This window comes from Calonectris borealis, chromosome 3, assembly GCF_964195595.1.
Source record: "Calonectris borealis chromosome 3, bCalBor7.hap1.2, whole genome shotgun sequence".
NCBI classification, from domain to species: domain Eukaryota; kingdom Metazoa; phylum Chordata; class Aves; order Procellariiformes; family Procellariidae; genus Calonectris; species Calonectris borealis.
The window spans coordinates 125,445,712-125,471,834 of record NC_134314.1 but is presented as its reverse complement, the minus strand read 5'-3'; the positions used below and the strand labels follow the sequence as shown (position 1 = coordinate 125,471,834).

General features: G+C 42.1%; 1 long non-coding RNA gene across 1 annotated transcript in view; it reads left to right on the top strand.

Moving 5' to 3' along the window:
- Nucleotides 1-23,324, top strand: part of LOC142081158 (uncharacterized) — a 141,097-nt gene extending 117,773 nt beyond the window's left edge. Inside the window, exon 3 of the long non-coding RNA XR_012673263.1 lies at nt 23,263-23,324. This is a non-coding gene — a long non-coding RNA (uncharacterized LOC142081158). The remainder of the gene's footprint in view (nt 1-23,262) is intronic.
- Nucleotides 23,325-26,123: the final 2,799 nt, after the last annotated feature.

The window sequence follows — 26,123 nt, the reverse complement described above, 5'->3', positions numbered from 1 at the left end:
TCTCTGTTTGAAGGTAGAATATTAAAACTGTGTCCCATTTAATTGCCTTTTGTGATGGTTTTATCTGCACATTATGTGTAATGGAAGAATTATAATTGCTGGTTAACAGAGGTTTTTATCAGTTTTGTAGGTTCGGTAACTCAAGGTGTATTGCTATCCACAGCAGCAGTGGCACGCACAATCTTGGGACTTGGCCCAGTTCTTACAAAATTCAATTGAAGGGCTTCTGTTGACATCGGTGGATCAGGTCTTTCGTGATGAGAGTGAGGAGTAATTATTTTCTGCATGTGGGGTGTCTCATCAGGAATTATGCAGGTGTGAGTCAGTTTGTTCTGGTGGTTAAGTTTGCACTTGAGTTTCCATTATAACTCCGATTTTGTCTCATACTTTAACGTCCTCAGAAATGCCCCACTGGACTAAGGGGAGTAAGTTTTTTTTATCCGGTGAGATACAGGTTAGGTGGTCTTGGAACAGTTCCCACTAAAGCAGGGGACAGTATTACAAAATCTACTACCATTTGTACTAATTAGCAACTTTGCTGACAGCCTCTGGTGAGTAACTCATTACTGTCTATTTGTGTGCTTGGCTTATAAATCCCCTAACAGCCAGACTGTGCGCTCTGTTGTAGTACAATATTGTTGTGGTATAAGACCTTTTTCTTGAGCGTTAGCATGTCTCCTCCTTTCTCCTCGCATAGTGCTTGAAGTATAAGTAGGTCAGTGGCATGGAGACACAGCCCCTAAGTAAGAAGGGCTTCCAGTATTTCTTTTTTTCCTCTTTTTTGGTCCTGAAGCAGAGATGAATAAAATCTGTTTGTTTCTGGCACCACTCTTGCTGATGCTGCTTGTTTCTCAGCGCATTTTAAATTTTCTCTGATTCGACCTTCACCCTTGCTTGTGGGCATGATATCACATACTTTAGCATGCTTTTTTTTCCTTCCCTCCGTATCAACGTTAGTCAGGCCTGTTGGAATTTTGAAGTACTTTTGCCACGATTCAACAAGAATGTTCTTTTTCAATTTCTGCAGGTAGATTCTCCTATTCAGTGATTTTCCCCCATCCTTTATCATAGGCTATGTCTTTTCCATTTGGTAATGAATCATTCCCCATTGCTCAATTCAATGGACTTCTCACAATGCAGATACATGCATTTCTTTCACCTATCATTTTGATTTTAGTTTTTCTGCAGTTTATTGGCTTCAATCTATATTTTCTTTGTGATCTGTTGCTAGAGCTTCCTTTCCCAGCTCTAGTAGATACCTCCAACTGTATTGAAGTCTGTGCTGCCCTGATGGCATACCTACACTTTCTGCCTTTCTCTGGAGGTATTATCTACATATCCAATTTAGTCATTTCCACCATAACCTCTCATGATTCCATTTAATATCTATCCTGAGCTTCCAATCTAGTTTATTTTGGTTTTCTCCAACTTGTCTATTTAGAAATAAAAGTGCTGACAATACTCTGTCCTGTGAAACTATTGTCTAATGAAATAAAGAGGACAAGGATGAACAAATATCTCTTAAGCATGGGCTTGGATGATACTGCACAAACAGAAAGAATCTACATGGCAGATTCTGCTTTTTATTTATATAGTGATTTGACGATATGGATGTGCTAGAATGCAAGTATGGTGGCGTTTTTTCCCAGTATTACTTGTCTTGTTTAAATAAGCTTTTGCACAAGAGCTGAGGTGGGCTGAGGGTTAAATGAGCTAATTACAATCCGGAACTCCTGTGTTCCTTCCTTTATTTCTGACTCATTGCAAGACTTTGAACCAGTCACTTCAATATTCCTTAGCTGTGGTTTCTCTTGTTTCCAAAACAAGCCGCATGTTTTTACCTGTTTCATTGTCTGTTTGGTGAGACGGATCCTGCATCGTTGCAGTGAGGAGTTCTCACCCCTGGCATCCGTAGGAGCAGGTTTTGGAGCATTTTGAATCTTGTTTGTCAAATGCCTGTAAATTACTTAAGAGCTCTTTGGATGAAAGAGAAATTATTATTAAAAAACAGTTTTAGTGCCTTAAAAATAACTCAAGACTGGCACCAGATTCTTGAAAATAACAAATGGCAGAGATTTTACTTAAGGATCTCCCCATGGGCTTGGCTAGATGGGTTTCTAATGAGCAGGTCTTTTATTTCTGGGATATTCTGTATCTCCCTGCCACAATTATTCATGTGCAAGTCCTAGAGCCAAATTCTGCCCTTAGATGCATGTTTGCTTCTCCCATTGGCTTTCTTGAAAGCTGCAGGCATTTTTCCTAAACCATCATTTGGCCTCCAGTTGTACTGTGGTCATATTTGTCTGTTCAAAATGACTGTGGCTCTCCAGTTATAATCTTGTAATTTGTAATCTTTATTGAGATACTGCTGTGGTTTTTCTTTCATTACTGGCATCTTATTGTAATATTGATTTTTTGTTAAATGGAACTGCATTGGTAATTTTGGCTGGCAGCTTCTTGTTTTTGCTTTCTTTTGTATACTTTTTGAGGGTGGGAGAGTATTCCCTGCACTGTATTGAAGCTGATTTCTTTGATCTGACTCTTGCGTTTTGTCTGTCTGAACAAATTTAATTTTTGCCTGATCTGTCTATGCAGTTCCCAGTCACTGTGGTATCTAGGCACTAAATTATAGCCCTCTTCTGAGTGTTTTCTTCTTGTAACGATGCTAACTTCCTTTTTGAGTGAGTGACCTAGTCATTGTGATGCTTTTGTAAACAGTTTCTTCTCTACCTATTGATTTTGGTCTAACATTAGTGACCACCCACTGTTTCAGATTGGGAGAGAGAATAATTGTTATATAGGCATCCACATGCATACAGACACAAACTTATACACCTGCTTTCAGAGTGGACGTCTTCTGCAGTTTAATTCTCATGGCGAGTTATAACATCTGGACTGGGGCAAGGCCAAGCCCAGAGGACGGGCTGCCTGGAGTGTGCAAGGCACGGTGAGAAAGTTGTGCATGTGTTTTGGGAAACTGTATAGCATTCACCAGTGCAAGGAGCTGCATATGGAGGGTAGGGTTTCTGTGCTATTGGGAGGTGATGTTGGCCTGCAGAATAGCTACGGAGTGAATTACAGATGTTCCTAGCTCTCCCCCATCCCCACTTCCCAGCATCTGTACCCACTGCGGTGGCTGTGGGGGGATGGCATGGGAGCACTGCCAGAGCATTTGGCTTGTGGAGCGTAGTGCTTCCACCCTTACAAACTGCTTTGCTGCCACCTCCCTCTTGCAGAGCATTTCCTGGGCTTAGCAGTGCTCCCTTCCCTGGCAGTCCTGGCACAACCGCTGCCATGGCCCGGCACCGACCTCCTGAGCGCTGCTGCTGCGTCCCCACCACCTCCTGTCTCCCGCAGCCCCCTCGCTCCCTGCTCAGGTGCCCCCTCCTCCTCTTCCTGCTATTTTCAGCCACATCCTTGAGAAACTCTTTCAGGCTTTTCCCCACTGGGTCCCCACCCTGCACGCTGCCTTTGACACATCCCAGAGTAACTTCTGCGTGCTGCCCATCCCAGTGGCATGGGAGGCTCCTCCGCTGCCACTCGCTGACTCCACCAACGCAGAAGCCCTGAAATACATTTGGGTGAAGCGAGTCTCCCAGTCAGCACAGCAGCTTTTCTGTATTTCACATACCCGTTACCAGTTGCTTACCTGCACAACAGCTCTCTGAAAGACCTAGGAGCACTTAAGTGCAGTCATCTCACCCATCACATCGGGCAGTGCTGGGCTGAGGCAGAGTCCTTGGGGAACTTCACGGACTCAGCACTTTCGCAAAGCAGAGCACTTGTTTAGTCATCTGGAAAGGATTTAGAGGCCTAAGTTTTGGTGTTAAAAAGTGCCATATATGTATATGGACAATGCAAATCTGAGAAAACCTGGAAATGTTTTGCATACAACAGGCAAGTACATGGTGCCAACAGCTGTAGCCATCTCTGTGTTGTTGGGTGCACACTTGTTGTGACAAATAAGAGATAATGAATGTGCTGCTGTTTGAAAGGGACGATTCCAGCCCCTGTTCCTGAAGAACCATCACCCATGGTTTTTGGTCAGGAAAAGAGGACAAAGCCCTCTCAAATCTGGTAGTGCCCCTGTGTACCCAGTGCCTAGGAACACAAGTGTCTTGCTTGCGCCTCTCTTTGGAACATGAAGGCTGCGCATCCCTGTGTGCCAGATGGTTTTCTGGAAAGCATCAAGCCAGCCACCACGCTTGGTGTTTGGTTAACAGACCTGTACAAGAAAGTGATTCACAGACTACAGATTTATTGTCAATTTTGTTATGCTTAAGGCAGGCAGTAATTTCAGTTTTCACTGCCATTAGCTAATAATAGTAATTAATTAGTAAATTGTGCCGTTGGGATCTCAGGGTGAACTAACAGGGAAAATGTAAATTAAAAAAAAAAAAAAGGCCACTAATGTTTCTGAGTTTCCTACCACAATTGAGGGTTTATGTCTATCCCATCCCTCCAAACTGAATTTCTGAAGAACAGCTTACATTGCCCACAGCACTGTCTGGGAAGTATTTGAAGCAAAATGAGAAGGTACACCAAAAAGCATCAGAAAGGTGCTAGGAAATGAAGGGAAAAGCAACAGAGAGTTGCGTTATTGTGCTAGCAGCTGGAGAAACAGGGCTGAAATCTACCCTGGGTGAAGTTTCAGCCTTTCCCTTGCTGATGGTGAAAGTCTCCTTTTCTCAAGTGAAGAGCATGACATGAGACTCCCTGCTGGCAGCCGCTGCCCCACGCTCCCTCCGATCCTCCGCCACGTGCCTTCCACTGCACCTGAGCTCCACATTTGCCATCCGTGATACCAAGGTCTGAGCTCTCTCTTATAAGGAACTGCTGAGTGAATCAAATCTATATTCACATTATTCCTCCCTTTTCAGGATCTGAAAACCTCACATTAAACGAGGAGGGGAGAGGAGGTGTTTTGTTGTTTGGGTTTTTCCCTGATTTTACTGACTTCCAGTAAGGAAGTTTTGGATATAACACTAAGAAAGAAGAAAACACTGAGATAAATCCAGAGTTTTCAATTCAAGGTCATTTTGAACCCTTTATCTGGCTGCAAAAGAAGGTGGGGGAGAAAAGAATTAAAAAATGTGAATTAGGCTGAGTCATTTTCACTATGAATTGTTTGCAGCTGTCAGAATCAGATCTACATAGTTCACTATAGCTCAATTTCCTTTCCGAGTTAATAACACATTGAACAAACATACTATACTAGACTCCTTTTTTTCTTTCAAATAACCTCACAGTGGATCTGCATTCCTAGTATAAAAATGTCTCTATTAGCTTAAGCTATTTATAGAACATCAGAGGGCTGAAAGATAGTTAAAAATTAATCGATTACCATCAAATAACAGACACTAAAACTCAGTGTATGAAATGCCTTTCTCTACTGAATAAATTAATAGCAAGAGGAGAAATGTATGATCCTGATTTACAGGCCGGCCAGATTCAATTTAACACTCTCCAGTGCAGCTCATCAGCATTCAGAGCTGTACAGTTCAGGTGGTGCTTTCAGTAGCTGACCCTGTATCTGACGTGACGGGTAGAGGGAAGGCAGTATGCTTTGCAGGGAGGACATAAAGGGTTGAGGTGTCCAGCTTCAGCTGAAAGACCTTTGGAAGGACCAGCTCCTGGGGTCTAATACCTGCTGCTGAATGATTCCTCCTGACCTGTCCAAAGGTGGCATTGGGGGATTTGCAGGTAGAAATTACTCTTTCTACAATCTCCATGTCATGATCTTTTCTCTCTTTTGAAATAGTTAAAAGCAATGGTGGGGAAGTGGCACCACCTGTGTGTAGAAGGTAAAAAACTTGGGCTTACGTTATTAAGATGCTTCTCTAATAATCTTATTGGGAATAGTAAAATGCTGCTCTGGCCTTTATACTCTGTGGCTATAACCATGGCACGGGCTGTGAAGAGAAATAAAATGTTTTATGAAACCAATGAAAATAATTATGGAGCAAAAAAAAGCTTTCAGGAACATAAGTCGTTCTTCAGGTCTGAAAGGAAGCAAAAGAACAACTTAGTTCCTAGATTGCTGCTTCTGTATCTTATCTGAAGCAGGGCTTGTGTCCCCCAAAGCTTCTCTGTTTCTTCTAAGTGTGCCAGTCGGTCTCATAAAATTCCACTATTTCCCTGTGGAATTTGCCTTTTTACCAAGGCATAATTTCAAGCAACAGGTTTGGCAGTGGGCAAAGCTACCTGGTGGGGGTTTATCACTTGCAGGCACCGCAGGACTTTTGCTCCAAGACAGGCAAAGCCCAAGATGCTGTTGTCGATGCACTGATGTGTCTGCACAGCTCGGGTTGATGCTAGTTTAGGGATGAAATTATTTTTGTGACTTTTGGGTACATCTAAATCTAGGGTAGTTTGTTATCATACCGTTAGAGAAAGTGGCTAATGGATATGATGGACCTCCCGTTTTAGACATACCCTATGGGGAAGAAAGGAATTTGATTAAATAAAGAACAGCTTCTAAGACAGGATGGTGAGTTTAACATCTGCCCCTGTTGATTGCTGACAGACTGTAACACACAGCTTACAAGGTAGGGGAAGTCTTTATTTCCTCTTTTATTGCCGAATGTGCACATTTCCAAGCAAAGGTGACATTTTTGTATGTCAAAACAAAGGTAGAACTGCATAGCCTTTGAAACATCAAACTCAGATGGAAAATGAGGATTTGGCGTGGCTTAATTTGGGCTTTATTAATGCCTTTGGGGGAGAGGGATAGAAGAAAGATTAGGCAGATCAGAGCTTTAAAAGTCATAGATCATGCATTTAATAGCTCTAATTCTTAAATACTTGAAGGGTTTCATAAAGCCATTCTCTTCAAGTGCAAACTCTTTCCCACTTTTGACTGTTGCATCTAGACCTCCCAAGTTCTTAAAAAGAGCTTGCAGCTGAAAATCTTCAGACCCTTCCATACAGCAGTGATCTTGCACCAATAATATGTATGCAGCAGCATCCTTAAAAGGATCCCAGGAGGAGTATACATGCACACATAGACCCATACTTTCATTCAAGGTGCATATTGTATTATTTTAGGTACCAACCAAATGGGATTTAAAGCTGAAAAAAGAGACTTTTTCCATTCAGTTACATTTTCTGAAGTGCCTCAGATTTAGAAAGACTGGATTTAAATGAAGTTACTACTAGATTTTTTAAAAAATCAATTCTAGTGTTATAAGAAATTGATGGCTAGATTTCAAGGTGAATTTTATCTAAACCTGAAATATTGACTAAGGCAATATTAATATTTTGTTCTGTTTTCTTTCTTGAAAAGTGGCATTTTTCACTGCACTGGATTTTGTGCTTTTCACAATCTTAAAATAATTTGCCAAACATTTATTTTAAATATTATAGTGCTATTTTTAAACTAGCAGGGCAAAGCAGCTGTTTTTATAGTAGCTATTACATAGTATAAGGAGTTTTCTGTAATAAAATCAATATCATAGGATAAATATTCTGAGCTAGAATAATAAGGTACTGATAATTTTGCCCATAGTAATCGTTTTTAGCATGGTTGTGCTTTCCACAGTGTGATTTTTCTGATTGTATTTAAGATGAATTAAGGTAAATTCCAGAAGGCAATGTAGCCTGGGACACTGTGACCAACGTGGACGAAATAGCTGAGAGCATTATGAGAGCATAGTGTAGGGGAAGGATATCAATAAGATACAGAACTCTGAAAAGAAATAATTAGTCATTAAGGGAATGTGGAAGTGGAGGGTAATTTATGACGTTATGGAAATAATAACATTAAATATCTCCCCCAAACATTTTCTTTCAGGTTATTTTAAAATCAAAGGTGCTAAATAAGGTAATTTTAGCTACTTGTATACCTGTTCCACAGTGTTTTCTTCTGTTTCTAAGACCAGGCTGTGCAATGTTTAATGCTAAAACTGCAACCCTCGCAGTTACATGAGCTCAAGAAGAGGCTTTTCTACCCCAGCTGATCATTTGCACCGTCCCACCACAGACCACTGCCCTCAGGTGTGCTGATACAAATGTCTCCTGGGCCACCTGGTACCTGCTCTGGTTTATAAAATAGGGGGTTTGTTTCAGTCTTTTTTTTTTTTTTTTAATACCTTTGGAGGGTTCAAAGTTAATTTCAGAGATTAAGGGTTAAACAAAGGGACTTTTAGAAAGTGCTAATCTCAACCAGAAGTTTTCTTCAGGTTAGCACTGTTGCACCATTTCTAGGGATTTGTGCCAAGGATACTGGGCCAGATTCTGCCAGAAGAAATATGGCCCAGCAGGTGCAGTACTTGGATTTGCTCTTCAGCAACTGGGCTTCAATGTTTGAATGAAGTGTGAGCAAATGGGATGACCAGCTCTCAGCAGCTGCAAAGCCCAGCAGTGCTTAGTGTCCTCAGGCAGGACCTGTTGGGTTTGGACGCTCGGCCTCACTATTTGGGCGACAGGGAATACCGGGGCCAAGAGCCTCATCGTCTCCCCTTTGGCTGTCATGCTGGTGGTGGTGGCAGCGGGGCAGTGTTCCCCCTTCGGCTTAGGGTGTGGGTACAGGAGACTTGAGCGGTCAGAGGAAGCAGCTGCTGACCGTCTGGCCTGTAATGTATTGAAAAGGCAATTCCAATAACTCATTTTACAACCAAGCGATCATTTATCCTACTAGCAAAATCTGTTCAACTCTGGTTGTATAGGTTATACAGTAATAAAAGTTCAAGTATCCATAAAATTGCCATTGAACTGTAAATTAATGTGAGGTAAAGTTGTTGCCCAAGGGAATAACCAAGCTTCAGAAAGTTGTGTCCTAAATTAATTAATGCTGAGTTCATCTCTGCCTAGGAAAAGAATGGGTTTATGCTGGTCTTTGGTTGTGGAGCTCAGGGTTTTGTTTTCAAGCAGAAACTGCCATTGTCATCTGTGCTCATTTAAACAGGACTTTGTAAAATCAGAGAAAACCCCAGGAAAATTTATGAATGAGATGACCTATTTTTTTCTTTCTGTCTTTTTTATTTATTGCTACATCTCTTTGAATGGGTAGAGCCAATCCGTGCCTGCACCACTTCAGGCACCTTGTAATGGTCAAGAGTTTCCTTTTTGCTTAAGCAAAGGTGTACATTTGCACTTCATGGTTGCTGATCTCCCTGACCATCATAGTTTGGCTGTCCTCTCTCTAACCCCTTAAAACCTTTGTTTTGTTTTTTTTTTGTTTCTACTTCATTGAAAAAAAGAAACCAGTGGTACTTAAAAATAGGTCAGGTTTAATTATTATGGATGACGATTAATAAAAAAAAACCTGTACTTTGTTCCATTGCCTTGGGAATCAATTGCTTTTTAAAAAAGTTGGGTAAAAAGGCAGTTGGGGTATCCAGAGCTACATGCTGCAGCGTGGTCTGCAAAACATCGCTGCTGGCTTTGTGCCGTTTCCACAACCGAGGAAGCACAGAACACAGAGGAGCTGTATAATGAGGTGTACATAAATTGTTTGCATTCAACAAGTCCTCCACAATGCTTAAACTATCGGGGTCTGTTGCAGCACTTGGGAGTGGTTGTTTGTACAGGGCTTCAGAGCTGCCATATAAACCGCTGCTCTGTATTAGCAGAAGACTGAAAAAGCTATCTCCTAGATCTCTTGCTAACAAGCCTCAGAGATTTGTATTGAGTAGCTGACTCTTCTCTGCTCACAGCAAGAACCCTTCCACAGAGTTTCTATCACCGGCACTGATGCCGGCCTGCCTGCCGGTGCTGTGCTGAACTGACACAATGGCAAACAGCACTTCCCGTCAATTACTAACAAAAAGGAGTCACCGTTATTCCCTATCACTGATCAAGCACCGCTAGTCTGCTTGACACAGGATAAGGGCTGAGGCAGCTGAAGCAGGACCTCCACCGCACCGTTGGTGGCAGCAAATTCAAAAATAGTTAAAACGTTTTCTGATTCCTCTTCTGCTTTTTACCCCCTTTATTTTTTTCATACAGAAGTTGTTTTCAGTACTTTTCCTGGCTTCTCTTTTTTCCTTATCATCTCTTCCTCTTTCCATTTCACCTTTGCTTTTTAGTTCCCCCCCCTCTTTTTCTTTCTTTTCAGTCTCTATTTATTTCTTCTGCTTCACAGATTGTCTCTCTGCTTGGTTTTCTTTTTCCCGGCACTTACTATATTCCTCGTGTTTTTGCAACTCTAATGCTAGCTAGTCTGCCAAAGAATAAACTCCTATTTATGGAAAAATATATGCAGCTATATGCACTGCTAAAACATCTTCAGACTGTTTGCTCACAGTCATCCTGCAGAGACAGCATGACACTGTTAACACAAGAACTGAACAGCTACCACTACATTTACCAAAATTAGAGCCAAATGGCACATAAGCACAGGCTTATGCAGTCGTACAGCTTCTGTAATGTGCACACATGGGTTCAAGTTCATCCACCTGGATCTATCTTAAATGAACCAACCTCTTTGCTCCTCTGCCAATGAAACAATGCAGTTTGGTTTTATATGGGAGAATCCCATGGGTTAGTCCTTAAGATATAATTACCCTACTCTTCCTGCACTGTTCACCATGCCCAGGAAGGGATAACAATTAGTCTTGCCCCTCCTTCTATTGTAGGCCAATGGAAATTCCTGAACTGGTTCACTGTCAGGTCAATTTATACTTTTAGAGCACTCTGAATTTGAAGATCTGAGCAGGAGGTATTATAAGCTGATTTCTTGGGACATCTGTGAAATTTAAAAGATCGGTATATTGGGGTGTTTTCATCTTGTGCCTCTAGATTAGTATGCTAAAGCAGCAACACTCCAGGTACAATACCTTTTAAAATATTCTTAGGTTTTCAGCATTGTTTCTTACTGAAATAAGGTAAATAAAGGTGGAGAATTTCAAAGGCATAGAGGGTAGTTCTTCCATTGAAAGTCGATGGAAGTTGTGTGTCTAATTCCCATTTGTGCCTTTGAAAACACACATGTCCCTGCTTTGCCCATGGCTTTAAATCTCATGTGCACACAAACACAAGCCCCGTGTTCCTATTCAACCTTCCACACACAATTTAATTTTCTTTCAGTATCACAAACTTTCTACGGTAGCTGAAATATGTCAGGGATGTTTTTGTCAAATTGCTGAGACCAGGTTCCTCAGCTCCCACTCTGCACTTCTGGGGTGATCAGATCACGATGTTAGTAGAGTCGCATAAGAGCTTATTAGCAGCTGTTGCAGACACTTTCTCTGTGCTCTAAAAACAACAATGAGAACAACAACTCAGCTGGGAAGAGCATATGCAATAGCCTTTTAATCATTGCTTCAACTCACCATGTCATGATGCGTAAGCTTTCTCATCAATGAGGCTAGGAATACAGAACCAGAGAACTTCTTAAATATTTCAAACACCTGCATCTTGTGAAACAAATTTATGCTACCAGATTAAAAAAAAAATAAAAAGGAAAGGAAAGGAAGAGAGAAAAAAAAAAAATCTCTTGGATCAAAAGTGTTTCCTTATCAGGAAATGAAGGACAGGAACAAAAATACCCTCCTCCTCCATCTCCTCCTCTTCTTTCCTCACCTCAAACTTGATGATAAAATTCTGTAATCTGACAACCCCCTGCAAAATGATAGCTGAGTATTTACAAATGGGGCTTTTCGATGCAAGTCTGCAATTAAAAGTCTCCCCAACACCAGCCATTTCAAAGCTAGTTAGGCTCTGTCTTCTTTTTGTCACTATCTGTGCTGCCCAGCTTTGCTGTCCTCCTTTATCTGCCGCGGTTGTGAAGCCAACGCGAGTGGCCGCGCAGAGGGGTACACACGCAGCTGTGGGATGCAAATGCCAAGCTCCGGAGTCTGTTTATTCAGCAGTGGCAGGGAAGTCTGTCGCTGGTCACTAGGCTGGAGACGTGCCTACAGGCTTGGTGTGGGATGCTGTCCTGCTTCTCCACAGCCCGCTTCATTGCAGTTACAGTGATGAATTTGTTTCCTTTCGTAATAAGTCAGACAATAAGGATGTTGCTAAATCTTTTATGGAGCCCAAAGGCAGGGCTGTTGGCTGATATTTGTTTGCTGTGGAGTTATGATTTGTATGACCACCAAGTTGCCCCTTGACTCAGAAAGTCCAATGTTGCAAACTTGCGTGCTCTGCAGTCAGTGAGTGGAGCTCGGCAAGGTAAAAGTGGCCAGCAGATGTCTCTCAGGATATTTCTTTGCAGACACCGCTCTCCCAACTCCCTTTCTTTCCTGAGGTTCCAGAATCTGGGCTTGGTGGATTATGAAAAATGCCGTATCTTACCTCTTTGCCTATTCTCTGCAAGTATTACAGCCCCAAATACATAGCTTTGTGATAGTGAGTTTTTTTAAGCCACAGCCTAAATTAAGGGAATGTTTTATAAAGATAAAAAAATGGCAAGGGAAGTCAGCTCCTTTGTGTCTTCAGAACATTTCATGATTATTTACAGCCTTTGAGAAAATGAAGCGATGTCACTCATGGGGGCATACAATATTTTAGATCACTTTTGATTGGGAAAATCATTAACATTGCTGGGATTCTGCTTCATTTTGCATGGGAGAATTGGTAGATGGCAGGAAAAATACTCTGTTCGCAGGTGCAGGCTGTGTCGACATGAGGCAAATCTGCTAATCAAGCTGTACCTGCCGAGCTACGCTGGCAAATTTTTCCTTGGGTAGACTTGGCCTAAGTCTGAGCTCTTTTCGTTAGCTGGCTATATATTATCCTCTGTGTTTAGGTGGAGAAACTGCAGCAGTGAGGATAAGTGGTTGCTCATGGCACTGAAGGAATTAGTTTTAGAGGTGAAAGTGGAAGGCTGGAGTCCCCTGGTCCCAGTCATGTTCACGCCAGACCGCTGCATTTTGGCTTGGATGGGGTTTAAAGCTCACCATTTAGGTCATACAGAAAATGCACACACTATTATCATTTTGCAGGAGCTCTCCATTGGCATGATCCATGTCTTTGAGAGTACAATAGTCCATCACCAATCCAATCATTTTTCTGTGACTGAGGGGTTTATGCAATTATAAAAAAGTGGATGATTTGAATGTTCTATCCCTCTTGTGGAATTATGTTTGGAATTTATCCGACGAGACAGGGAAGGGATTTTGTTTGTTTTGTTTGATCATTTCTTATCACAGAACTTTGTTTGACTCAAACCACAATGATACAAGCATTCAAACACCACCTTCAGATGTAATATTGATTTATAAAACAGCAGTGCACAGCTGCTCAGCTTCACTGTTGCATACAGAAGGTCTTCAATTCCCAACAAATTACTGGCATTTCTACCTATTTACAAATTAATGTTTCCTCTGAACCTTGTGCATGTCTTATTATTCTAGTCTGCTTTCTTCAGTTTCTGCTTAGAAACCTTGTGTGAGTGTGTATTATGTAGTGATAGGGCAGCTTTAGAGCATGAGTTAAATTGGAGTTAAATAAAAAAAATCTAGATCAACTTTTATCCTTAGGCAAGTTATGCACTGAGTGAAATTAAACCGCTATATGTACTTGTAGATTGAAGAATCAGAGGTGGAGGATGGGTCAGAAACACTAAGATCAAAGTTTTTCTTCTTTGGAAAAAATCTCTTTGAAAAGCCCCCATGCCACCTATTCTGCTTGTTAATGTTTTGACTGGAAGTGTCTGGCAGTGTCATCATCAGCAGAATATTTTTAAAGACTTTTTTTTTTTTTTTTTTTTTTTGGAGCTGACTCTAATAGCAAAGCAATGGATCCTTAGCAGCCTCTGTTATATGTCTCTTAAGGGAATATTTTTGTTAATTGCAAATATTTGATTGACAAACATGGGATGCAATTAGTAGGCAGGCACAGTAGGAATGTGCAGTGAACTGGATCTCTGAACCAACAGATCTCAACTCTCTCAGCTTGATCTGAAATAGGCTAGAGCATTTAAACCATATGTTTCCCTCAAACTTCTTCTTTCCTCTGAAAATTCCTTATTTCCCTCAACTAACCTTCTTTCACTCTCTGCACCAAGGGAGCTAATTCATCTACTATGATCACGTCAAATAAAGACAGAAAATTCTACACAAGCTTCAGACTTATGCTGCTTTTTGACCGTGGCAGTAAAAATTAATGTGGACAAGACTATACATGCCAGTTGTGCCTTACAAAAGCCCTAGGTGAAAGAGAATACAATCTAATTTAACTTTAGACATTTTGAGCTTAATGGTCTATTTAAACAACCTGGTACCATCTGACTACATTTATCAATTATATTTCTTTTTATTTATACAGAGTACTGTCTTTCTGGAAAGGCTATAATTAAAACTTATCTAGATAAATTGTGCTCAGATTCTGTGGCACGAGAAGGAATTCAAAGGATTTCAGTGTTTTTATGTGTTCTTTTTCATAAAAAAGGTTGCTCTTAAATCTTAAAAAGGAAATAGATTTTCATAATTAGAATAACCTAATTGCAATAGTTTTCATAATTACAGCTAAGAATTACCAACAGGAGATGCAGTGTGGTCTTTAGATTAAAACATTGACACCCCAGAAGAGATTCTTTCTGGGTAAGCAATACCTCTTCTCTCAGGGAAAGGGTGCTCATTCCCCCACATCTTACAACAAGGGTCATTGGCAGGAAAACTGCCAATGGGGAATTCATCAGTTCTTTGGGTTTTCAGGCACTTTCTGCTGCTCTTTGTGTTGTCATAATTGTCTCTGCAATAGCCCCGTGTGACATCACATGCCGAGCATTGTTGAGCTTGGTGAAGAATGAGCAGCAGGAGCTCCGTGCACCTTCAGATCTTCTGCAGGCAGATCTGTGCTGCACTATGTGCTCCAATGCTGAGGCACCTGCAGGAGCTCGAGTGGCAAAAGCAGCCCAGTGTGGTGGCTCAGAGCCGGGGGGAGGTCATTTACCCTGCTGAGAAGCTCATTTGCGGCTGTCTTGGCTATGTCCACAATCCACTTCAGCATACAGTGCAGTGTCAGGAAGATGCTTTCTACAGCTAAACTGCAATAGTATTTTTCTTAGACGCTGAGGAGTATGGACCCCACTTGGCAACTTCTTCCAGTCTGAGTGGGAGTGCTTGGCATGGGCGAAGCGACAGAAGCTAGACCTACCCTTCTGCGTTAGTGTTTGTAGTGTGCTTTGTTGTATTGTCGGGGAGTAGTCTGAGGAAAATGGAGAGGTCACTCTCTTCTCTCTATTATTTTTTCTATGGCATCAACCAGTCTTGCCATAACCTAATTTCATTCGTGGCAGTCCCAAATCCCTTTGAGATGGCTGGCAGTACTCACATGAGTAACATGAGTTTGTATGTACCTACATCATCACACTCCATTAGAGCATGCATATTTATAAAATCACATGAAGGGGCTAATGAAGCTTTGCTCATTTCGGAAGGGCCCGATCCTGCAACATCTACTCCTGCTGGGGACTACTCATGTGATTAAGGCTGACTCACATAAGTGTTGCAAGATCCAGCCTTTAATTTGCAAATCCCAATAACGGTATGTGTTAATCAGACACTTCATCAGAGAAAAGAGTGCTAGATCCGTAGTAGCTGTATGGTAAGGCTATAAATACAAGCTAGATTTCTTAAAAACTTCCTTACAGAATTTTGTCCCTAGAAGGGAAAATGTTATCTTGCTGCTGTCTGCATCCTAAATGTAAAATTTCAGATTTGTTGTAAGTAGCCCCACAGAACTAACAAAAAATCATTTCCATCTGTAGCATTTCATGCCATGTATTTGTAACCCTCTTACTGAAGCAATATTTAACAGGGGCATTTAAAAAATACTCTTTTTAGTAGGTTTGATAGTATTTATACATAAGGGCAGTTAATGAAGGTCCATTGCAAACCCACGATAATTTAGTCAGAGCTTCATGATGAACAACTTTGGTATGGCAGAGTTATTTTAAATGCTGATCCAGGTGCATGCTTGGACTTGTCAAGGTTGCCCTTAGTGAGGACTGGTCCCCTACAGATAATTCTTTTTTCACACTGGAGCCGTTGTTGTGTCTCTCTGTTTAAGTGCTTGACAGAAAATGTCCACAGTGCATAATGTATACTGTCAATTTGTAAAATCTTACTATGTGACTGTGTTGAAAGAGGGACTTTGTCACAGGTTTTCTGTTCACAGCTCCACAATTTAAATTTTACTGTTTTGTCATGTTAATGTAATTCACTTAAAATATTTAAATTGTCCTTAATTAATTGAGGAGGGAGATTATCATTGTGGTGAACTTGTAGGCAGCGTGCGGAACAGTACTGACACCATTTTGGTGAATACAGGTGATGAATGGTGTTGACATGAACGGCTGCAGTTACACAGTGTGCGTATACACAAATTATACCGCCATGTGTGTTCCTCTGTGTTATGAAAGCCTTTTGTTTATATATACCCAGCTATACATTTACACATTATGTAAATAAACACACATATGCCCATGCAATTTAATTGAATATATGGCTATGGGTTAAGAGGCATGTTACTCTGATGAAAAACATCTTATGGTACAGAGTAAAAATATTTCCGATGTGCTTTTGAGCCTCCTGTAGAATTTAAGAAGGAACTGCAGAGATTTCTTTAAGATAGTGGTTCAGCTCATTTAATAGGAAGGTATGGTATTCTTCCAAAACCTCGAGGCTGTTGAATGGCGGTCTTAGACATCCATCGAGTTTCATCTTTATTCAACTCCTTTTATTCTTACTCAATTATGAGCTTTTCCATCGATCTTTGGTATATGCAAAATGGAACATTACGCTGTGAGTTTTGTTTCAAATTAGGTACATACTTTTAAGGCAATGTGCAAGAAATTATGCATGTGGATTAGTCTCTCCAACCACAAATTCCCCCAAAACCGACACAAACATCTCAGGGTGGAATGAAAAGTTGCCCCAGGTGCATTCAGTGCAATATTGCTCTTTGATGTGCTGGGAGAGGGGCACTGAGTGATGGGCTAGTGGTGCCTCCTACCCCCCACTCTTCCAGGCTGTTGGTGCCGCTGTGGCATGCCAGGTGGTCTCCTACTGGAAAAATGCCTTTGGGAGCTGCGGGAGGTGGTGAACCCACTGCTGAGGCCCACAGGGAGGGAGCTCTTGCTGGACCTCCGTCTGGGGTTGCATTGCATATGGTGCACCTTCTCCCTGGTCCTCCTTTGGGAACGAGGAGGGCCTGCGGGGCAGTAATATCTGTTCGTCTCAGTGTAGGGTGCCACAGGCCATGCCTAAGGTGACGCGTCTCGCTCTGGCAGAGCCCAGATCCGTGTGTCTGCCTCACAAAGAAATCTCTTCTTTTGCTTTTTGTTTGTTGGCTTTTTTTTCCCTCCATCTCATGCACTCAGCCAGGGCGCCTCTCATCCAGCTGTTCTGTGACACCGTGCAGCCATCAAACGTTGGAAACTCGGATCAGAGAGCAGCAGTGACAGACTCCCTGGTGCAGGCAGGCCAGGTCCCAAATCTATTGTTCGTACAAGAAAGCTCGGCAGAGTGACTTGACAGGTTTTTAAAGCACTGGAGAACTTTACCAGGAAGTTTTCTTCCTTTTCTACCCCTTTCCCTCACTCTGCCTCAAGGCAGATGCAAAACGTGTGCCATTTTAGCAATTAACAAAAAGGGGAATATTGTTGCTTCTGAACACACGTACACACACATACACACAGATAATCAGGTGTGTGAGAATCAGCAATCCCTCTGCATGTGAGGGCTTACGCTGTGATGCTTTGTAGTATTGCATTCAGACACCGTGTTCTGAGCGTCTTTGTTATCGTCGCCTGATAAATAAACAGCCCTAAAATTACAGAACTTATTATGGTAATTGAGTGAAGAAAAGGAAATGCAAACCCTGCCTCGCTATCTATTACATTGCCACTGCTAAAGTTGCCTAAACCTGTGCTACTCAAATGATATTGTAATATTAGCCTTCTTTCTTTTTTCACAATGATTGTTTTCTGTCCATCTCAAGCTGGATGTCAGTTCATTTAGATTTACATCAAGTAGTAAATTAAAATAATCACTCAGCAAACACTCTCAGCTCAGTTTTCTCTTTCAGTCAGGAGTTGCGAGAGATGCTTGAAGCATTCAAGCAGAAAATATTGCTGTCTAGATATTTGTCCTCTGGGTGATAAAGGAGGCATTGTCTTGGGACCCACTCAGGCCTCGGAGCTGATAGTAGCTGTGCATCACAGCTGTGAAGTGCGCTTTGTTATGTGTCTGAGGATTAGGGTTCAGGACCTTGTTTTTCTTGAAATACCAGACTGATCAGAGCTGCATATGTTCGGGGGAAAGCAGAGGTCGATGGTTCTCTGTCCACATTTTTACTAGATTATTCTTGGACAGAACTCTGGGAGAATACCCTGCAGCTTAAACCATCCCAAGAGTTTTTCATATTCTGCATTATAACCGTCATGGAAAAAAGGCTGTAGTTTATCTATCTGCATTTGAAACAAAAGACTACAGCATCGCAGACACTCTGGGCTTTGGACCCGTGCTGGATCAGGCTGAATTTTGCTCTTTTGTGTTCCATTTACAGTACAGCTGCCCATTTAGAAGCACAAATGCACCTTGATATAATAACCAAATCCAAAGAATGTCTGGTCTTAAGGATAGCACAGTCAATCTTCAGATCGACAGTTAATCTTAAAGCAAGGGTAGAGCTGGGGTGGTATACAGAACAAGGGTTGGGGGGGGACGACAAAAAAAGGCTGTTCTGTGTCTCTAAGTATCTGTTTCAGAAAAAGAGGATGTGGATTTTTTTTCAATTTAAAAAATTAATCTGCATCTTCTTCCCCACCCCCAGGGGAAAAAAAAAACAAACGACAACCACGTTTATTTTGGTAAATAAGGTGTGTACAGAAGTACTTTTAGTGAAGATGTTATCATGAATTAAGGTAATACTTCCATTGCAGTCAGTGAGTTGAAGTCTGAGCACAGACTGCAGGATCTGGGCACTGTCTGCTTAGCCTCTGAAGCAGCCTTGTCTTCGTAGCAGCACAATATGGGAGTTTGTGGAATTGAGGATTTGGGGCCAGACTGTCGCCTCACTTACGTTGGTGTGATAGCACAGAAGTTAACTGGATTTTACTGGTAAATGAAGGACTGTATGTGGCTCTCTTGTTGCAAGTCAATGTACATGTAGACATTGCAAAATCAACTTTCAGTGTCTGTTTAAATCTATCCCTTCCAGAATGGGGCGCTGATCAATAGGCAGAATATTGTCTTTGAAATGATTAATGTTAATCCTATAACCCCACTGATGGGATGGAAATGAGAACAGCATTTGCCCATATGCAGTGTAACACCTAAGGATTGGTTCCAGGTATTTCTCTGCTTGAAAACATGTCAGTGGGCACAACTTTTAACCCCACCAAACTTCTGCATAAATTCTGAGGGCCACCCGTACATCTGTACTTTTAAAACTAGGCCAGCATGGAAGATGGTTCCTTCTGTCATTCAAAATATGGCATTACATACCAAAATTGTCTTGGCTTAAGCCTCAGGTCTGGAATTACTTCCCTCCCATAGAGTAGGGCATCTGCTCCACCCCTCTGGAGCTAGGGGAAGGGCCTGAGTGATGCCTGCAAAATGAAGCCTGGCTTTAGTCTTCGCTCAGTTTTTCCCATCCGCCCTTCTTCCACAGAGCCATCCCTGCCCAGCGTTGGGCCTGCACATCCCTACCGTGGCTCCTCTTTCAGGCTTCAGGTCGGTGGGGTGGCTCAGGTGCTCCTCTCCCCATGGAAAGGTGAGCTTGGAGCTGTGCTCCAAGGCACCCTGGAGGGAATTTGCCACATTAGCTTGCACTTAGTGGGCTTAATGAATGGTGTGAGGTTGTCATCGTGACAGGGCACCAGCTCAGGCTCAGCTGTAGACCAAACAGCCCCTGAACATCCTCTTACCCGTCCAGTCTTTTTATGGATGTCATTGCCATTCAGAGGAGACTCCTGGCAATTTTCAATTTTGGTGGTCTTGGCAAGAATGATCCAGAAGTCTTTTTTTCTGCCTAGACAAACTGGTTTCCAAGTGACAAAAAAGGGGCAGGATGTGGACTGAAGAGCCTTGGTCAGAGATTGACCTGTGTAATTATTGTTTGAATTAAGCTCTAGACTCCCAACATAGTTATACATTTGTATTCTCATCTTCTGTATTGCTAAACATCCTCCTGCTCTACTGTCTGCCGTGCGCCTCTTCCAAGGGTATATGCTGGAGAGAGGGTGTGCGTGGACCAAAGCAGTGCCACGCGGCATGGGGGAAATGATTTCTTGTTACTTCGCCGTCTGCCTGGCAGAACTGATCTGCTGCATTTGTGCATTTCTGCCTACAGAAAGCTGGCATCATATTAAGGCATTTATCATTGGAGATATGCTAATAGCAAACTTCCAAAACAATCATAGATAGCAGTCAATGTCTCATTTGTTTATAAGCAGTCTTTTATATTTAGGTATTTTCCTTCACTTCTACTTCCTCCTTTCTTAGGAAATGACCACAGGGTACTGACCTCTGCTTTTGTGCTCATAGAAATTCTCTCTCTCTTTTTTATTTGTCCTCTGGCTTTTTTTTTCTCACTAGGTTTTTTAAATGCATTTTGGTTTTCCTTTTTAATGCTTTGTAAAGGTTTGGTTTATCCTCCGTCACTCACGCTAGCACAGCTATCCGTCAGTCCTCTTTTCTCCTTGAGTTGTTGCTACTGATGGGGTTCCTTTATTATGATATTTTCTGTGCATTTTCCCCCTTCTTTCCTGAAACAGTTTTACCTCTTGTTTATCTGTCTCATACTTCTTTTCTTCTTTTTATATGCTGGCAAAATATATTAGAGGTGCCACTTACTTTTTCTCTCTAATCCCTGTCCGCAACCCTCAGCTCTGCTTCCCTCTGCCCGCAGAGACCGATACCTCTGGTGATGCTTACCCAGTGCCACTAGGCCTGGCCCCATTTCCTTCCTGCTGTGCCTTTGCCCTCCTCCGGTCTGTCACACTGTGTAAACAGTGTGACACGAGCACTGCGCACAGGGTGACAGAGCTGTGCTGGGAGGCAGAGCACTGTGGCATGATGGCCCGAGCTGCTCGCGCTGCCCAAACGCCGCCAGCAATACAGTACTGGGCAAGGAAGGACGTTGGCGAACAGCAAGAACATCCCTTTTCAGCTAGGTCTACCCCACTAAAGTCAGGGAGCCCTCTGATGACTTTTCAGGGGTTTTTAGCTAAAAGCACAAATCAGGCTCCTCTCTCAAAGCTGGATAACGGAAGGGGGAATTCCCTTATTGATTACGTTAAAAAAAGAGAAAGACAATTTCCTGAATGAAGGAAAAGGAAAACCTGCTGGGGCAGAAGGCAGCTACAGCCTCCAGCTCCTTATCTCCACATCGCCGGAGAGAGTTGGAGGCAGAGACGTGAAACCTTCCCCTACTGGTACCTATTCCCTCTGCTTGAATGGAGGAGGCAGAGGGGCCAAGATACTTCAGGGTAAGGTATTTTGCAGGTGTAAACTGGCATACCAGTAATTACATTATCTTTGTGGATTTATATCAGCTGAAAATCAAGTCTGAGAGTTTTATCTGATATCCAAGTTCTTCGTGGAAAAATGTACAAGCATTCATACAAGCATATCATGACACTTACTGAAGTTATTTGAAGCATAGATCATTTTCTAGATATCTCAATACTAATATGAATGTGGAATTGCTGAAATTATCAAAATATTGACATAAAACCCTATGCAAAATGAGACACTTTTGTTTGTGAGTGGTGTGGCTTGGGTGTTTTTGCTGCTGTCACCATCAGGGCCAGCATAAAGCCAGGCACTGGAAGGGGGAAGTCCCCTGGTTCTTTGCAATAAAAAAAAAAGAAAACAAAAAACGGGAGATAATTTCCTGACTGCAGGAAAAGAACTACTGGGGTAGAAGGTTACCAAGGCCTCCGGCTCCTTGTGTGTAGCTGAAGAGAGTATTCAGAGAGTTCAAACACAAGTAGGAGATCTCCGAGTGCAGGAAACAAGCAACATAGTATGAGGTGAGAGAATTAAGCGCAGAGCAGGAAGGCAGTTACCCCGTGTGCATCCATTCCCGGTAAGAGAGGTACCCAACACATCCTAGAAAGAGACGTCTTACAAAAGCTTCATTATAAGCTCTTGCTAATTTGAGAAATGTCAGGAATGGCAATATTATTTTCCACTCAGCTGTCAGGATCTCTGTGTGTATATCTGATTAGATGGTACCTTCTGAAAAATGCAAGCAGTCCACGGTAAAGTCTTTATATGTCACCTGGCAAAATGGCATCACTTCATTATAAACAAATTATATTTGTAATGTCTTTATTATATAACATATATATATATTGTAGCAGCTGCTATAAGACATGACGAGCTACACCTGTTTTCTGCCATAACCGTTGTGGATTCTCATCAGGATAACCCATTCCTGGTGTTCCTGCTGGAGATGGGCTGAGATCCACAAAGGATCTCTAAAGTACTTGTTCTAGTTCAATACTAGGAAATACTGGAAGTATGCAAAATGTAGGCAAAACCAAATGCCTTGCATTTGAAGTTTTCCTCCTTCTAACAACACAAATATTGTCTTGATGTTTTTCTAGAGCTTGCTTGGTGATAGTGGCATCTCATCGTGGGTTCCCTTTTGCATATAAAGTCAGCCCCTTTCTGAGCAGCGCCATGCATATTCCAGACTCAAAGGGCAGCTGAAAAGGCAGACTTGGCTGCAGCTGCTACCTGGAAATCCGGAGGCTGTTGTCTTCCTTATTTCATCTGTCGCTAGTCAGCTGGAAAGCACAGTGACCTATGAGTAATGTGGTCATCCCAAACTCATACTGATAAAACCTTTACACTATGGCCTCTTGCCATCTCTGCTTTTCTATCTCTCTGAGATGTTCTGATCCAATCTTGACTTCCTTTGAGGTAGGGCATTCTGTCTCTCCTCCTTGGAGAGTCAGAGAGGAATGATTTTGTGTTGGTTTTTTGTTGTGCTTTTGCCTGATAGACTTGTCTGCAGAGCTTTTATACCAGTGAGAAAGGATACGACTCTACAGCCATAACCCAGGGGCCCTTTTGGACATTGCTCCTCTCAATTAGTGGCTATTGAAGGCATAGCAGAATAATTTCCAAATCCCAGAATATCAGTTTGGTCCTATGGGCAGTAAACCATCAAGTGTAGCTTAGAGCAACGTAGAGTTGGGAGAGAGCAAAGCTCAGTTGTTCTTTGCTCTCTCCACCTTCTTGGCAATACTACATGTATCCTGGCTGCCATTGGGCAGTCAATTCACTTGGCATATTTGTAATCCTCTATGTTTGTTCGCGTCACTAATGACTGTTTCTTGCTTATTCCTTACAGATCAGCGTCATGAATTTTATGGTGGATTTCTACAGCTGAGGGACAACTGTCCATGAATTTCCAGGTAATTGCCATTTCTTCTGCTTCTTTCATGAGCTACTCTGGATGTTGTGACCTTTTCTTTGATTTTAGGCTGCAGTCCTCTCTCTGTACGCCTTACATTTGTCACCTCATGATCAGACTGTTGTCCTGAGTTGCATCTTAGAGCTACTTTGAAATGTAAAGTGAAGGATGTTCTGGCTACCCACTGTATCTAGCTCTTCTGTCCCACCAGTAGCGTTTGACCAGAAAACTGCAAGCCACCTATTCATATCTGAGGGGATTTACTTGCATTTTATAAAGGTATAAATGGTTGAACACTTACTGGAAAAAGAACCGTCTTTCTGTCTGTATGATCCTGCCATAACTGCGGTTAATGGAGGAATTCAGTGGCAAGGCAATTTGCTTGTCCCGAGAGAAACACTCTCACTTTTTGGCTGGACACAGCCCTCATCTATTTCTCACCTTTTAAAGGGCTGAGATTTACTTTGGATTTTTGTAGTGGATTTTAAAATGTTTCATGGTTACATTAGCTTCATTCCTTTCTTTGAGAAACTCAAAATTAAAGTAAGCACGTGCTACAATGAGGACCTACAAAAGAGCATTGGGTGCAATGGTTTGAGGACCACCATATCATGAACACACTAAGCCCCTGTCCTGCTGTGAGGCCAAGCCTATGGCAGTAGATTTGTGCGCTGCCTGACAAGGTTTTTCAAGGCACAGCTTTAGCGAGTCAGATAAAAGCAGACTGTTTTTCAGTTTGGCACTCAGCCATCCTTGTTATGACAATGTCGGTATGTAAGCTCCTTGGGGCAGGGACTGTGGCTTTCCATATGTCTTGAGTCACTCCAAGATTGTGGCTAGCATTCTGTGAACCAAAGCTAATAAATCAAAGCCTTTTTTTTCTCATGCGCTTCAAAACCTACTCCATTTTGGAACGAGAAAACCACGTACAGCTCACGGCAGGCTTTGTCAAATTATTCCTCCCCTTCACACTTGGACTCTTCTTCATTTTCCACACACTTAATACTCACCCAGCTCCTTTCTGTAACTGGCAGCTGATCCAATTACACACTAGAGGTAGAAATACTGAAGTCTTACAGTTCAAATGTGGAATGATATGCATAGTCACTTTGTCACTCAAATCCTTTAAAAAAAAAAAAGGAAAGAAAAATCAGACTAGCTGGCCATAATTAAGGGCAGAAAATAGAGCACACAGTTAATATCTCCGTGGTTTGCCAATACTGGGATGTCACAAGTACCAATCAGGAAACCAGAGCCATGTGGCTTCCCAGATAAAAACACTGGCTTTTTACTTCTGGGGCTACAGTTCAAATCCAGCTTAAGGTTCTAAATTAAATGAGACCCTTAACCTATGCCAGAACACGCGATCCCTCCAGGTCAGAACTGAGGTTATTGGCAGGTCAGTGTGATGAAACTTGTATTATGTTGCCTTCAACACACTTAATGGCATCAACAAAGGAATTAAGGTCTAAACCCTGCCACAAAGCCAAGAAGCCAGAAGTGTATGGGCACCAGCACCCAGATACAGAGACATGGAAATAGCAAAACCTGCATTATCAGAGGGCATGAATGTAGGCAGGGTTGGGTCAGTGCACTGTAGGTCTCACTTGCTGCTGCTTTCTGCAATGAGGCACTTCATGGTAATGGACTCATCTGCTGCTCACAGGCAGTAGCATCTCAAAGGCAGGCTAAATTTGGGGTCAGACGGATGGTGCTGTGTTCTGCCTGAGCTGTTTTCTGGGCTCCCTGATTCACTTTCTGTTGCATTAACAGTACAAAACTGTAGCCACAGTCAGATGGGGATTCCAACGGCACCATCAGCATGTGCAGCTCTTGGACTGTGTAAGTCGCCCGTGCAAAGTTGTGCCAAGAGAGAACTTGTTTGTTATTGGAAAGGATCCCAGTCACTTGCTAGGGATAATAATGAATGCCTGATAATAATGACCCACTTTGAATTAGAGGTAAAGTTAGGATTTAGGCATCAGGTAGCTAACAGGTACTCTTTGCACTCTTGGCATTTGACTGCTGTGTGTGTAGCAGGCTTATATGTGTGCCTGTTTCCAGAATTACATTTTTGGAGAATTCTGGTTCAGATTCTCAGCTGGATTTTTGCTCAGGGTTTTGTTCAGAGAGCAGTTTGCATTCAGCAGAGCAAGCTTGTAAAACTGCATAGCAATAGCAAAGGATCTACCACATTACCAAAAATGTAGGAGCCTTCAAAGCCTTCAAGCTCCTCCAGCTCCCACCAGAGAGCTAGAGCAGAGAATCCCATATGACAAAAAACAAGCAATAATTAAAAATCCCTATTTTGCCCAAAGAGTTCCTTTGTTCAAGGTATGTAAATGTCTTTGCCTGCTTGTAAGTTATTTCATTTTTGGTAGTTCCTTAGCTCAGTAATCTGAGCTTGGGAATAGAGGAGTCTGAAAGGAGTGTTACTCTGAAACAAAACACCTGTCTTTCAGTCAAGACTAAATTGACAAGCAACAATTTAGTTGTCTAAACTCAGAGCTTTCAGGATTTCAGACTACATAAATGTCAAGATGCCAAGGTAGGGCTCAAAGGTGAGCGACAGTGTAGGCAAATATACATTGGAACTTCAATTATCCAAACGCTGATACTCTCAGTTACCTGAAGTTTAAACATGTCTTCCCTCACTCTTAATTTCTACATTTTTATGTAAAATCCTTTTGTACTGAATCGCCTATGTCTTCGCCCAGCATAGTCTGTAAACTTTTAAGAGCTCGTCTCCTGAGGAGCTTAGTGTGTCTGCCATATCACAGCATCAGCAACCCCTTTCT